Raw genomic sequence first — 13356 nt, 5'->3', positions numbered from 1 at the left:
GAAAGCCCCCCCAGTGCCCTGCTGTGCCCAGGCTCCCCCTGCCCCAGGCAGGCACTGCCCGCTGCCCCTCGCACCCTCCCCAGGGGGACGTAGTCTTTTCTGCAACGGCAGAGTGAGTCTGGTTATTTTGGTTCCAAACCGTGATTTCTCACCAAATCTTTGTATGCTGTCTTTTCTGACTTACTAAATTTATTAAAAGGAACTAGCTGCGTAGGTGGCCTGCCTTCATAGTTTCTCTTGCCTGAGGAGCCGTAGGCTGACTCCGAAGAGCGGAAGAGCCAGCCGCAGTTCGGAAAGGGGTGGTTTCCCTGGGTGCCAGGCGGCCGTCTCCCAGTGAGCACCGTGTGTAAGTACCTGGGCTTGCACAGGTCCCTTTGGGAAGCACAGCTGTTGGGTCGGGGCGGGTGCCCCTGCGGTGGGTGCCCTGCACCTGGCACCCTGCGAGGAGCGCGGCGGAGACAGGGGTGAGCAGCCGTGCTGGGGAGCAGCAGTGCGTGGCGCGCTGCCCCGAGGGCACGGCCCCTTGCAGGCTGCCCTAGCAGAAGGAAAGGATGTTTCGCCGAGCTGACGTTGAACTGTGGCACGGAACGATGCGCTATTTAAATAACCTTTTGTTCTGTGCTGATAAAGCCATCCGAGTGACTTACAGAATAAAAAACCCACATGGTTTTGATTCCATCAGGGATCCTAAGGTGGAGATGAGATTGTCAGCGGTTGCTTTGCTGTGGCTCATAGTTAGCGTACTGCCCGTTTTGTGCCAATAAGGGCTGGCAGAGCTGCTGGAGCTGCTGTACCAGCCCTGGCAGCATCTCCACCAGAACGGCTTTTGCCTGCGCTGGGCAGCGGGGGCAGGCTGCTCCCCGGGGCTGTGCCATGGGGCCGGACGATGGCAGGGGCTGGGCAGCACTGCGGCTGGACCTGGGCACCAGCTGCGTGGTGCTGCCTGCGGGAGGGATTCCTGCTGACCCTCGCTGCGGTCACTTCTGCTTTGGAGGTTCTCGAGCTTTTCCACTGATCGAAGTAAACGTTTCCCATGGTTCGACTTTGTGAAATTGCAGCTTTCTTCCTGACCTGGTGCTGCAGAGGGGAAAAGGCAATTGGAAGTGAATGGGATCAAAACCATCTCCCAAACAGCTTTGCCCTTGTCTCTCGTGATGGGCCCGGGAGGCTGCTCTCATGGAGAGCATTCTCAACAACTGGTAGCAGTGTCTCTAAGTTGGTCATTTTTGACTGTTTCTCCTCCCTCTTCCTTTCCTGATTGAGCTAAGGCCAATGAGGGTATTGACATCTCAAAACGTTTTAACCCTGCTGATGCTGGTGAGCGTTTTAGAGGTGGTGGCACCGTTCAGTGGAGCAGCAGCAGCACCAACTCAACAAACCAGCTCCCGGCAGGCTCGGCTGCGGGCAGCCAGAGGGAGGAGGGCAGCGGACCCTGACCTGCCCGAAGCACGGGCAGTGCCCCTGGCCCACATGGGCGGTGTGGTAGCGAGTGGCTGGAAAGCCAGCCGGGCCCTATGGAGCCCGTGTGTTGGCTGCTGAGTGTTGGATCGAGCTGGTGAAATATTAAGCCAAGAGCCTGGTGAGAAACAGGGAGCGCAGCTGCAGTTTTTTTGTTGAAATGAGTGTTTTGTTGGACTGTCAGTTCTCCAGCTCTGCCTCGGTGCGGTCCCTTGGCCTACGTCAGCATTTTGGTAGACTTTGACGTTGCGGCTTTTACCTTCTGCGTCGGCTGGCTGCCCCCTGGCATCCCGACAGCGGGCGCAGGATGCGACCTGGAGCCCAGCGGGGTCCCTCAGGGGCTGCAGCAGGAGTAGTAGTCTTACGGAGTAGTCACGTCTCTCCGGCATCACAGAGAGTTAGGCATGGGTGCCTGGCTCCCCGGTGGTGCTCCAGCAAGCCTCGTTACAGGGAAGCTTGCATTAATGCAATCAAGCCTCTGTCTGGTATGGAAAATATTTTCTTTCCCCTAAACTTAATTTTTTTTTTTTTTTGAAGTGCATGTTGTAAAACACAAAGTTGGGCAAGTTGTTTTAAAAACTAATTTCTCAGGAAAAACACATAACCAACAAGCTGGTTTTCATTAGACACCAAAACCTGAAGCATTTGGCTTTGAGAACCGGAGCCTGGAACAGAACATAGTTGAAATAGAGAATCTTCAGCGCAGCTGAACTGGATACGGAGCGAACCCCCCCGCGATGGGCTCGGGGGGAGGGACGGGCGGGTTGGGTTTTCTTCCTGGAGAACCCTTGGTGTCCCTGGTGTCACACTGACCACGTGCGAGGGTGAAGCACCAGCCCCGAGGGGTGCAGGGGGTCTGACCCTGGACAGGGCATGGGGCCTGGCCGTGCCGGGGGCTGGGGCTGGGGCTGGGGCTGCTGCTCGGGGCTCGGCCCCCGTCTCCGGCTCCCCCGTGCCGGCAGCAGGTTTCCCATTGCCCAGGCTGGAGCAGGGGAATGATGTGGGGCCAAATCCCCTGAAACGCGGCACCTTTGCTGCCTGCTTATGCCACCCGTTCAGTGGAGGGGGGTGCCCGAGGGGCTCCCTCCAGCTGCCCTCGCAGAGAGCAGCCGCACACCCCATTTTTCGGAACAGTGTGCAGTCCGGCCCCAGCGGGGCACGGAGCTGATTACGGCGATGGCACTGGTGCCCCTCGGCAGAGCCGGTGGGGGGCTCTGACCGGCGGGGCGGGAGGGTCAGCCGGCACAGCCGCCGGCGGCAGCAGCCCTGCCCGGTGCACCGAGGGACGTGGGGCACGCGGCCCCGCTGCGGGCAGCGGCTGGGATGGGGCCAAGCTGTTGGCAGCGAAGCCACAGTGGGGACAGGAACACCGGGTCGCTCAGCCTGTGTGTCGGGACCGCACAGCCGTGCCCGTGGTTCGGGGGCCAGTGGGGAGGAGGGCGGAGGGGGGATGCCACCCTCATGGGGGCCCGGGGCTGGCGGGGGTCCCAGCCCTGCAGCTCCAGCCGAGTGCATGGGACCTGGCTCTGGAGCACGTCTTTGCTTCGGGACTGAAATTTGGTCTCGTTTTGGGTCTTACTGCTGGGGTGGGGGTGGGGATCCTCCTGCTTTGATTCTGTTGACTTTCCTCCACCCCGTCGTTTTGCTCAACAACGTCGCTTGCAGAAGCCTGTAATGATTCTGTATGGTTTTAATTTGCTCATGGGTGTGAGCTAATGAGTGGTTTGAAATCAGGCTTTGCTGGTCGGCGCGTCGTCGCCGCGTGCTCCGGCTCGGCAGGGCCCTCTCCGGCTCCGCACCGCAGGGCGGCCACTCGGGGCCGCGGCTTTGCCGCAGAAAGTCCCGGACACAACCCCGCACTACTGCGAGTGATCAGTGATGCAATGAGAACAAGGGCATCACCGGCACAAGTACCTGTATCAGTGAGCGTTGGATAGAACCCTCGTGTTGCTGTAGCCTCTCCAAACCGCATTTATTTATAATTTCCACAGCTGAAGCGTCGTTGCTAATGAAAAATTGAATTTTCCCAGCGGCGCGGAGGCTTGGCTGATGAGTCACTGCTCTTCATTAGCTAATCTTAGATCTGCTGTGAATTACTCAGTGACTGCTGATACAAAGTGAGCTGAGAAAATGCTCGTTTTGAGTGGATAATTTTAGAATTTGGGTCTCTTCCCTTGCAGGGGAGGGAGGGTGTGAGCGCACGGAGGTTCAGAGCTGCTTGTGGAGGTGTGTGCCGTTCTCCCGAGCGTGTCTTCAAACAGAAAGACAAACTCGGGAGTCTGTGCTACTTTCTCGAGTTAGATCCATGTGTGAATTTCAGTTACGTGAAGATCCTTTTAAATTCTGGAATAGCTCAGTGTATGTATTGAGTCAGATGGATCATGCAGTTGGGGTAGTGGCCCCAACGAGAAGGGGTTAGGGCGAATGGGGCTGTATCAGCAACATTAAGTGTTAAAGTCTGTCATGGGGGAGCACAAAAGAGTTTTTTGGGGGAATCCAGTGGTCTTCAGCTTTTACTCCGTAGATGATGATGTTTTCTTCTGAAGCACCTCAAAAGGTGACTCAGAGAGTGAGGTCACACATGTTCTCTGTGAAACATCTGTGTTCCCACTGAAAAGTGCAAAGGGACCATGAACCCAAAAAACCTGGAAGGTCCCTGGCCCGGAGCATGTCCCTGCCGGGCCCTGGTGCGGCGCAGCAACACCGCCGGCTTTCCATCCCTGCCTCCTGGCCAGTTTCTAACCTTATTTGCTCGATTGGTCCATGTGAGGGGCTTTGTCAGAAGATGCTGGTGCTGTACGGATCGTGTCGGCAGGTCCTCCGCTGTCTGTGGTTTCGCTGGTGTATCAGGGGGTCTGCTGGGTCTCCCCCAAGCCCCCTCCCCTGGAGCCCTGCTGGGTCCCCACACGTGTGCCCAGAGCAGCAGCCGTCAGCTCGTGGAGGGCGACGTCCCCATCCCGCACCCACGGGCATCTCAGGGGGATCAAGGGTCACTGGTGGCTGGTGCTGTGCCGCAGCGCAGGGTCTCCTCCCCATGGGAGCTTTTTGGGGAGTGGGAGGCATTTCCCAAGGGGGCAGAGCTGTTCTTGTTGGTGTGGTGCTTTTTATGTTTATTACGGCTTGCGTGCGCACCGAGAGTTGTATCGGCCTTTCCCAAGCAGCGCTTTCCACTGTGGCTTGAGCTAATGAAGTTCATTGTAACACACAAGGGATTTTTTCTTCCTGGTGCTGGATGTTGCCAGCTGCTAATAAACGCTGCCGGGCTCGGCCGCCGCGGTGTGTCCCTGACATATGAAACACTTCTTGGTATGATAATTGCAGCGATTTCAAGAAATAGGAGTAGGGGTCTGGACAGGAACTGCCTTTGGAAACATCTGTTCCACCTGTCTATCTACGGCCTCTTTCTGAAAAAATCTGTTCAATGAAAAAAAAAGGGTGTTCAATATAATGCAGTCCCTGGAGTGACCCACAAGTGGCTGTGAAAGCCCCACTAACGCGACTGCACCCTCACAAACTGATATCCAGCGGGAAGCAAACTCCATGGTCCCCGTCTGCAAACCTCTCCCAGGGAATCGAGTTCGTACCGCCAGGTTCTCCGACCTTCGTCTTCTCCGGCGCTGCCTCTCCCTCTGGTTCAGTTTGTCCCCGTCGCGTTCCCCGGGCACCGACTGCGGGGGCATGCGAGGGGGTGTGCAGGACGGGCACGTGCCAAGGTCGGGTACGCGGCGAGTGCCACGTGCGGGCGGCTTTTCTGTGCCGTAGAGCGGGGCGACGCTGTGGGCAACAGGGACGGGTGTCGTGTGGCCTCAGAGGTCCAGGCTAACTGGAAAGCCCCTCTGCAGAACACATCTGGTCTCAGATGATGCTGGCAGGATGAAGGCTGTCAGGAAAAGCAGGGCATTTGCTCAGTGCCGGTGGGCGTGTCGGCAGCCTGCGGGCAGACCCTCTGGCAGCGCTGTGTGGACAGGGACCAGCACCGGTACTGCCTCTGCATTGACCGTCCCTGTTCGGTGGTGCAGGGTTCGGAGCGGTGGCCGGGATGGCGTGAGATGTGTCCCCTGCCTCATCTGGCGAGGCAACAGCTGTGGTCCCTGCCTGGCACGGGTGCCGCAGCCAGGCGGTGACGGGGGGGGGGCATGCTGGCCACTCTCGCAGCCCCCCGGGGCAGCGAGATGGGGCTTGGTGGGAGCGCGTCCGGAGCTGGTGGGTGATGGCACAGCCGTGGGCACTTCGGGGCCTGGACGTGGCCGGGAAGGAGGGTGTTTGTGCACAGGATGGGATGGAGAACGAACAGAGGAGGCTGTGCGCTGGGTGGGAAAGGTGTGTGTGAGCTCTGCCCGTGCTCAGAATCCCTGTGCGCCAGCTCTGCGCCCGCTCGGGCCGTGGGCTGCGGATCTGCACGGGAGCTGCCAGCACAGTGTGTGCCCTGCCTGGTGCCGAACACAGGAAGCAGAGGAAACCAGCAGCTCGCTGACATGTAAGTTGGTATCACCTCCTTTGTACAGACTGCAGAAGGTTTCAGAGGAATGCTCATGCTTGCTCGTATTAATTAAACCTGGTCCCTAATGATTGTTCTCCTTGCTGTGCTCGGTCCCTATCGCACCTTCTCGGAAGGGTCAGTGATCGGGTCCTGCTGCTGCTCTCACTGGGGCCAGCTTTGCACCTACATTTAATTCATCCTTATTTCAAGGTTAAACTGTTCTTCCCATCACAGACGTTAATTATCAGCTGTAATTAATGTTTTTTCCCCCTCCCATTACGCATACTGGGCATTAGTTATGATCAGATGATGATGATGAGTTGCTTGCACAATGGTGATGGCTATGGCATGCTCTTTTTTTGGGTAGTATCGTTAGCCTTTGCTTTATTATGAGCCACCGATGCTTCTCTGGGAAGCACGGAAAAGCATTTTGTTTAGAAAAGCATTTTTTTGTGCAGGGCTTTGGGTTTTTCCCTTTGCTACAAGTCAGCAAACAAACCTGTTGTTTACCAGTGCTGCCCGCACGCATCATCTGTCGCTGCGAAACGGGACCTGCAATTCTCTGCATGAGGGAACGTGTGGCCGTGGCCGGAAGTCAGGACTTCCATCCTTTGGGAATTTATGGGTACAATAATCCTTCGTTTTAGAAGTACTTTGCATCTGCTGCAGAAGAAAACTCCAGGCACGTTTCACCCTGAAAGAGGTCCCCCAGACCTCTGTTCCCAACGGTCTGGGATGCAGCTGGACCGGGAGGGTGCTGCTGGGAAGGGCTCCGGGCAGCGCTCCCCGGCCCGCGCACGGGTGGCCATGTCCCCCTTCTCTCGCTCAGACAAACCCACCCACCCACCCTGCCACCCGCTGTGCAGTGTTACTGGAAACAACTGTGATGGCCAAGGGGTGCAGGAGAGCCTGGCGAGGCTGGGACGTGGCTGTGTAGGGACGGCGTAGGGCTGGAAGGTTAAGCAGCATCTGTGCCAGAGAGGGGAAGGGCTGGTGGCCGACTGACCAAAGGTGCTGAGTGTCTGGAGAAACCGAAAATAAAGAGAAGGGAGGTCATGCAGTGGGAGCAAAATAAGGAACACATTCCTGTCCAATTGTGTTGTTTTCCTGTCTAGAAAATATGTTCTTAATGCTCACATCCGCTGTTGGGGCTGGGAGGAGCGTTGTTGCTGGTGCCAGCGAAGGTCCCAGCCGTGCCCGCCATGCCAGTGCCGGGAGTTCGGCCCCACGCATCTGCTCCCGCTATCGGAGAGTCCGAAGCAGCTCCGGTGGGGCTGTGCTGCTCTCACACCTACGGCAAAGCACTGCCAGACTTTGTAAGGGATCTCTTAACAAATTGCTTGTCCCTATGAGATTTGAAAGGAATTCTGCAGTCTTGCAAAAATTGTATTAATGTCTGCTGTAGCAGCTCATCTCACTCAATTGACTTAAAATCCAGCACGTGCAATCAGATTGCTAACGCACCGCTGCAGAAATGCTTAAAGAAGAAGAAAGTGCCACTTATGTCAGCAGACGTTTCTGCAGCAGAAGTTAAATGCCACCGAGCACAGGGAGCCTGTTATTCCAGTAATTCAGATGATCTACTTAAAGGCGATAAATGAATGTTTATCTACCAGGAATTTGGGATTTCAGGCATTTTGTTTTGGCTTCTTAATTGCATTTATTAGGTCTTGCTAACTTAATTGCAAGCAGCGGCAATAACTTTATTGCTGTTATCTGCAATTATCTTAGGCAGAGCATTCCAGACAGGGCTGGCTCGAACGCTCCAGCCGTGTCCGGCGGCAGCGGCACAGCCCCGTGCCGTGACCGGTGCTCCCCGGGGAAGCCCCTGCTCCATCACGTTGCAGGGGAGTTTGACGTTTTCCGTTTGGCACCTGTAACATAAAGGCACAGCTGGCCTCGCTGTGACTTTCCTTGGGGCTTTCCTACGAGCCCTGGCCTCACCAGCCTTCCCAGTTGGCATGGCACACTGGGAATCGGTCTCGCTGTGCCGGGGCGAAGCCACTCTTTTCTGGCTTCACTCATTTGCCGGTGAAGCATCAGCAGCAGAAGTCGGATGGCGGCCAGGCTGGGAGGTGAAGGAGGAGCGGACCAGCCCGTGGCCCCGGGCACCCCTGCGGGGAAGAGCGCGGCGAGAGCTGCCCCCGTGGCAGCAGGCGGCCATGAGGTGGGACCCGGCGGGCTTTGCGGGACCCCAGCGGGTCGCAGCAGTTGCTGCTTTGCGCGGTGCGTCCCTGCGGGTGCTGAGCATCCCCAGAGGAGATCCCGGCGGTGAAGGGGAAGGGAAGCAGGGATGGAGGGGCTGGGGGGCAAGGGCAGGAGTCTGCACTTCTCCTGGGAGGAGACTGGGAAGTGAGACGTCCTCAAAGCCATCACAGAAAAGTGCTCCCTGCTCCCGTTTTCCCCAGACTTTTCAAGTGCAGAGCCCAGCTCGTGCCTTGCAGGGCAGCAGGTCCTGGCAGGTGATCTGGCACCACGCAGGAGAGGCTGGCAGGAGGCCACATTTATGCTTTTCATGGTGACATTCAGCTCCTGACCCCATGGGACCGAAATTCAGCGTGCGGCAGGGCAGCAGCTCTGTTTTGTCTTTTTGCTGAGCTTGCGGGTTTCTCCGTGCCCGATGCTGTGCGGGCGCAGCAGCCCAGGGGTGGGGGTGGGCACCTTCGCCCCGTTGTTGTCAGTCTGGGTTGGGAGCCTTTGGCCTCACTGTGTCCGACGCACAAGCCCAGGCTGGGATCCGCAGCGCTACTGCTGATTGTCATTCCTTAGCTGCTGATAATTAATTATCAATATATTTATTGGGCAGCTATCGAAGACTCCGTGTGTAATAAAGACAGCAGGCTTGAAGGCAGAACAGCAAATCGACGCATTATGCTGAAGACTTTTTGAAATAAATGAAGTTCTCAGGCCCAACGCTCTCGGAAGAGCCCTCCAGCAGCTGATGGAAATTCGTGCTCTTGTGGTGGCTGAGCCAGGGCAGCCGTGCGTGGAGCCATCAGTGCCAGGGTCGGTACCCCTGTGCCACAGCGGCGTTCAGTGGTGGTGCATCACTGACGTGCTCCAAGGCATCGTCTGTGCCATCTGCGCCCGTGGAAAGGTGACACTTTCTCCAAAGAGGGTATCAGATGGAGAACTAAATTTAGATGCTGTTGCTCAGCGAGCGCGGTAAATGGACGGCTGTAAGCTGCTGCTCCGTGTGTGCACGGGTCCTGGTTCCTCCCGGGGCGGCTCTCACGCCACTGGCAGCATGCGGGCTCCCGCGGAGGGTCGGGGCTGGCAGCCAGTGGCAGGGAAGCCCCACTGGAAGCGATCCATGGGTAACAAAAGCAAGAGCACGTATGGAGTTTCCATAAATCACAGGTTTTTAAGTCACGGTTCCTGAAAAGAACAGTAGTCTCCAATAAATCACTAGAAGAAATGAGCTGGAAGCTGCCTGCTTCCCAGTGCAGGGCAGCTGCCAAGCTGTCCCAAATGCCAGCCTCGCACGTGGTGAGCAGTGGTGATTCATGGGCGCCTCTGAGGGCAGCAGCTTCAGACTGGGGAGGGATGGCACGGTGACTCTGGGCTGTAGGGTGATTTTCCAGTAACCTGGAAAATACGGATGGACAATATATACATGTGCAGTTTCAGGAGTTAAAAGCTGAGGCCGTGGCAGATGGCTGTCCGCCGGGCCAGCCAGAAGCTGTACCTTAGACCCAAAACTTTTAGAGATCCCAATCAGAAAACCTCATTACCTCGAGCAAAATGTTCCCTGGCCTTCTTCTTGTGCTTCTGTTTCTTTTGCCCCATTTGTTCCCCCCCACTCATTCCCCCCGCACACAAGTGTGTGCACGTGCGCCGCCTCGTCTGCGCGGGCAACGTGGTGGCCGGAGCATCCCAAACCCCTGTCCCCGACACAGCGGGAGCTGATCCTGCAAACCTGCCGGCGCGTGCCGTAGCTCTGGCCGGGCCGGCTGGTGCCTGCGCAGCCCGAGGGCACCTGGAAGGCTGATCTCAGCGGGACTGGCACTGGGGCTTGTGAATCAAACCGCTGGGCAGCTGGAGCACGCACGAGGTCTTTTACAGGCACATTCCAGACATGGGGGCCACGCTGCCAGCAGTGCCGGCGTGCGATGGGGGGACTCTCCCGGAGTGGTTTGTGTATTGCATCTCTAGCTGGAATGCCCTAAAACAGAGAGGTAACCACACTGCCCGTGATGGAGACAGCGGCTGCGGGCCCACCTCAGGATTGCCCTGATGGTAATTAGAGGGGCCATGCTGACGAGCGAGGCAGATTAGAGGCACGTAAGCTGCTGGCAGGACATCCCTGGTGATGTGCCTTGCTTGGAAATCCTCTTGCTCTGGTGTAGCCTGGCTCTGCGAGCTCCGGGGGCTCCTCTGAGACCCACCGAAGGAGCTCTGCAGAGGGGCGATGGGGACAGCCCGGGAATTTGTACCCGGGACGGTCCCAGGTGTTACTTGGCAGTTTATGGGAGTTTGGTCTTTGCTTTACGTTAAAGATCTGTTCTGGTTTTGCCTTCCTGTAAGTACTTGATGCCCCTGCTCTTGGTGATCCACGGAAAACACCCACAGGCGGGCTCCGCAGGACGCGGCCTCTGTGGTTCGCAGCGGCACCTTCCCCCCGCAGCGGCAGCAGTGGTGAGTCCGCTGCCTGCACCCGGCAGCGCTCCGAGGGAGCGGGCAGGTGGAGTGCCTCGCGGCCACGAGTGTCTGCTGTGGGCAGAGATCTCGGCCAGGAGTGTCTGCTGCGGGCGGCCGGTGGGGCGAGATCGCCATCGCTCACGGCACTGCCAGTGCGACGCAGTGCAGAGGTGCCCGCTGCACGTCCTCTGCATGCCTGCCCCGAGCAGGGAGCAGAGCTGGGCAGGAGCCGCGAGGGCAGTTTTTTCCCCTGGGAATGCCCATGCTGGGTCCATGGGGCAGCCACCCCGGCAGCCCTTACACGGCACCCAGGGTGCTCAGCACATCCCGGCACAGGTTGGCATCACCCTGCAGCCACACGTGCGCTCTACAGCGACCAGGGGCGCGCTCCCCAATGAGCTCTGGTAGCAGCGTTTAATGAGCACGTAGACATCAGGCTGAGCACAGCCAAGAAATCAACTGTTCGTGGGGTTTACAAAGTGGCAGTGCAACAGAAGAGCGATTCCGAGCGGCGCAGCGCAGCTAGTGGCACTGCAAAGCGCTGGCTGCAGGGCCACCCTCAGGCAGGAGGGTGGAGGGGGGCCAAGTCTTCTGACACTGGCCCTGGTTCTCAGCTTCAGTGCTCGAGAAACGAGGGCGGTTTTTCTGGGCAGCAAGTTGCCCATCGTCCATCGCGTGTCAAATGGCACCCCAGCAGCTGGCTCTTTGGGCACACTTCGCCCTCGGGGCTGGCAGTTGGTGGGCACCCCGGGACATCTGCATGCCTTGAGACACCCTGCGCATGCGTGGGGCGGCACGTGAGGCCGGGGCAGCCACTCGTGCTCAGCCCACGGCCGCACTGCCCTGGGGAGGCCACGCTGAGTCACCCCCAGCCTGGGAGCTCAGCCCTCCCAAAGCAATCAAACCTCTCCCTCCCGGGGGCAGAGGTCCTCCCGCTGCTTTCGACCTCTGCCAGTATCGCCAACACACCGCAGGTCTCATCGCCCTGAGCTGGTGAGGCCGAGGAGATCACGGTGGGGAAGAGGAAGGGGTGGTTGAGCAGCAGTCGAGCGGTCCCTGCGGGAACGGCAGATCAGGGCGCATGCCCCAGTCTGGGCAGGAATCATAGAATCACAGAATGGTTTGGGTTGGAAGGGACCTCAAAGATCACCCAGTTCCAACCCCCCTGCCGTGGGCAGGGACACCCTCCACTACACCAGGTTGCCCAAAGCCCCATCCAACCTGGCCTTGAACACTTCAGGGATGGGGCAGCCACAGCTTCTCTGGGCAACCTGTGCCAGTGCCTCACCACCCTCAGGGGGAAGAATTTCTTCCTTAGATCTAACCGATATCAAAGATGCATCCTGGGGTCTGTGGCAGAGACCTCCTGGCCCCGGGTCTGGGGGTGGATGGCTGCGGGTGCCGCGGGTCGGCGGGAGGTGCAACAAGCGGGGGCAGTGCCAGGAGCCCAGCGTGCTGCCCGCTTTGGATGGCTGCAGCAGAGACTGTGGCGCTGGGCTGTGGCAGGCAGCGATCCAGAAGCCAGCACGGTGGCACGCGCCACGCTGTGATGCGGGTCAGGCTGTGCCCCCCAGCCACGAGCTGCTGCAGCGAACACCCGAGTGGGGCACAAAGCTCTGCAGTGATTTTTAAATCAAGGAGACTTCTCTCCAGCTTTCTCCACCAACGTTTTCTGAGTTGAAGGGACCAAACATTTAGGTCGTGAGTTCCCATAACCAGTAGACTGACCCAAGACAGATGGGTCCTGACGTGGTCGTTGGTCCCTCGTCCCCTGGGCGCCACATGCCCGTTCGCGCAGCGGGGCTCCATCCAGAGCACGGGCAGCCTCAGGGACCCCATCAGCAGTCGATGCCCTGGCCGTCCCTCGTCTGCTGTGCCAAACGTGGGCACGCCAGGCTGAGGGGCAGCCCGCTCCGTCCCGCCCCGCTGGCACCCATCTGGCAGTATTTTGCACATGCCCGGTGTGCTTTGCAGTTTTACCCGTGCGAGGACGTGAGGCACAGGGGCACACACGGCAGAGCCCGTCCCACCGAAACGGCTCTACACGAAACCCCCTCCCCTCCAACGTGCCGGTTAGGGTTACCAGTCACAGATGACTCGGATACTTCAGCACACCCAGTGTGAAAAAAGATAAAAATAAAAGGTTGCACAGCTTTCCACAGGTGCAGAGGGTGTTTCCTTTGTGAGCAGGGCATAGTGTGGTCGTTTCAAAAAGCAGCAGTTTCAAAAAGCGTCTCAAAAAGCCGGCTACGCTTCCAGCAGAACAAGATCTCCTGACCACAGAGCTTTAAAAATGCATTTTAAACTCCGGGCAGACCAAACAAACTCCTTCTCCAGCTTGCTCTTCTTAATCGTTTCATGTTTTATCTTCATAGGAGATGACAGAGAGGAAAGTGGACACTGTCCGAGTCACAGCACTCCTGGCACAGGCGCTGGCGTGTGCCAGCCCAAAGCTCCTCCGTGGCTGCAGAGCCAAGGTGGTTCCCAGCCTGAGGCAGACGGGGCAAAAGACATTTCCTTACCCAAACCTTTGGCATTTTCATAACGAATTGACCAGTGCAGGGGTTGACCTCCAGCAGAAACCCTTGTCTTTCCTCTGCAGCACAGTAACAGAACGTGAACGGAGCAGACGTGGGGGTGCTGCGGTCTGAGGGTGCTGGAACGCTCACGCTGGGACCATCACACCCAGATCATCTCCCAGCAGCAGGGGATTTGTCTGCAAACAATGTTTGTAAACAAGCAGGTCAATGGAGTTAGTGCGGTGCTCAGCAGAGATG

Source organism: Tauraco erythrolophus, chromosome 9, assembly GCF_009769465.1.
Source record: "Tauraco erythrolophus isolate bTauEry1 chromosome 9, bTauEry1.pri, whole genome shotgun sequence".
Taxonomy (NCBI): Eukaryota; Metazoa; Chordata; class Aves; order Musophagiformes; family Musophagidae; genus Tauraco; species Tauraco erythrolophus.
Note: the sequence above shows the minus strand (reverse complement) of the source record.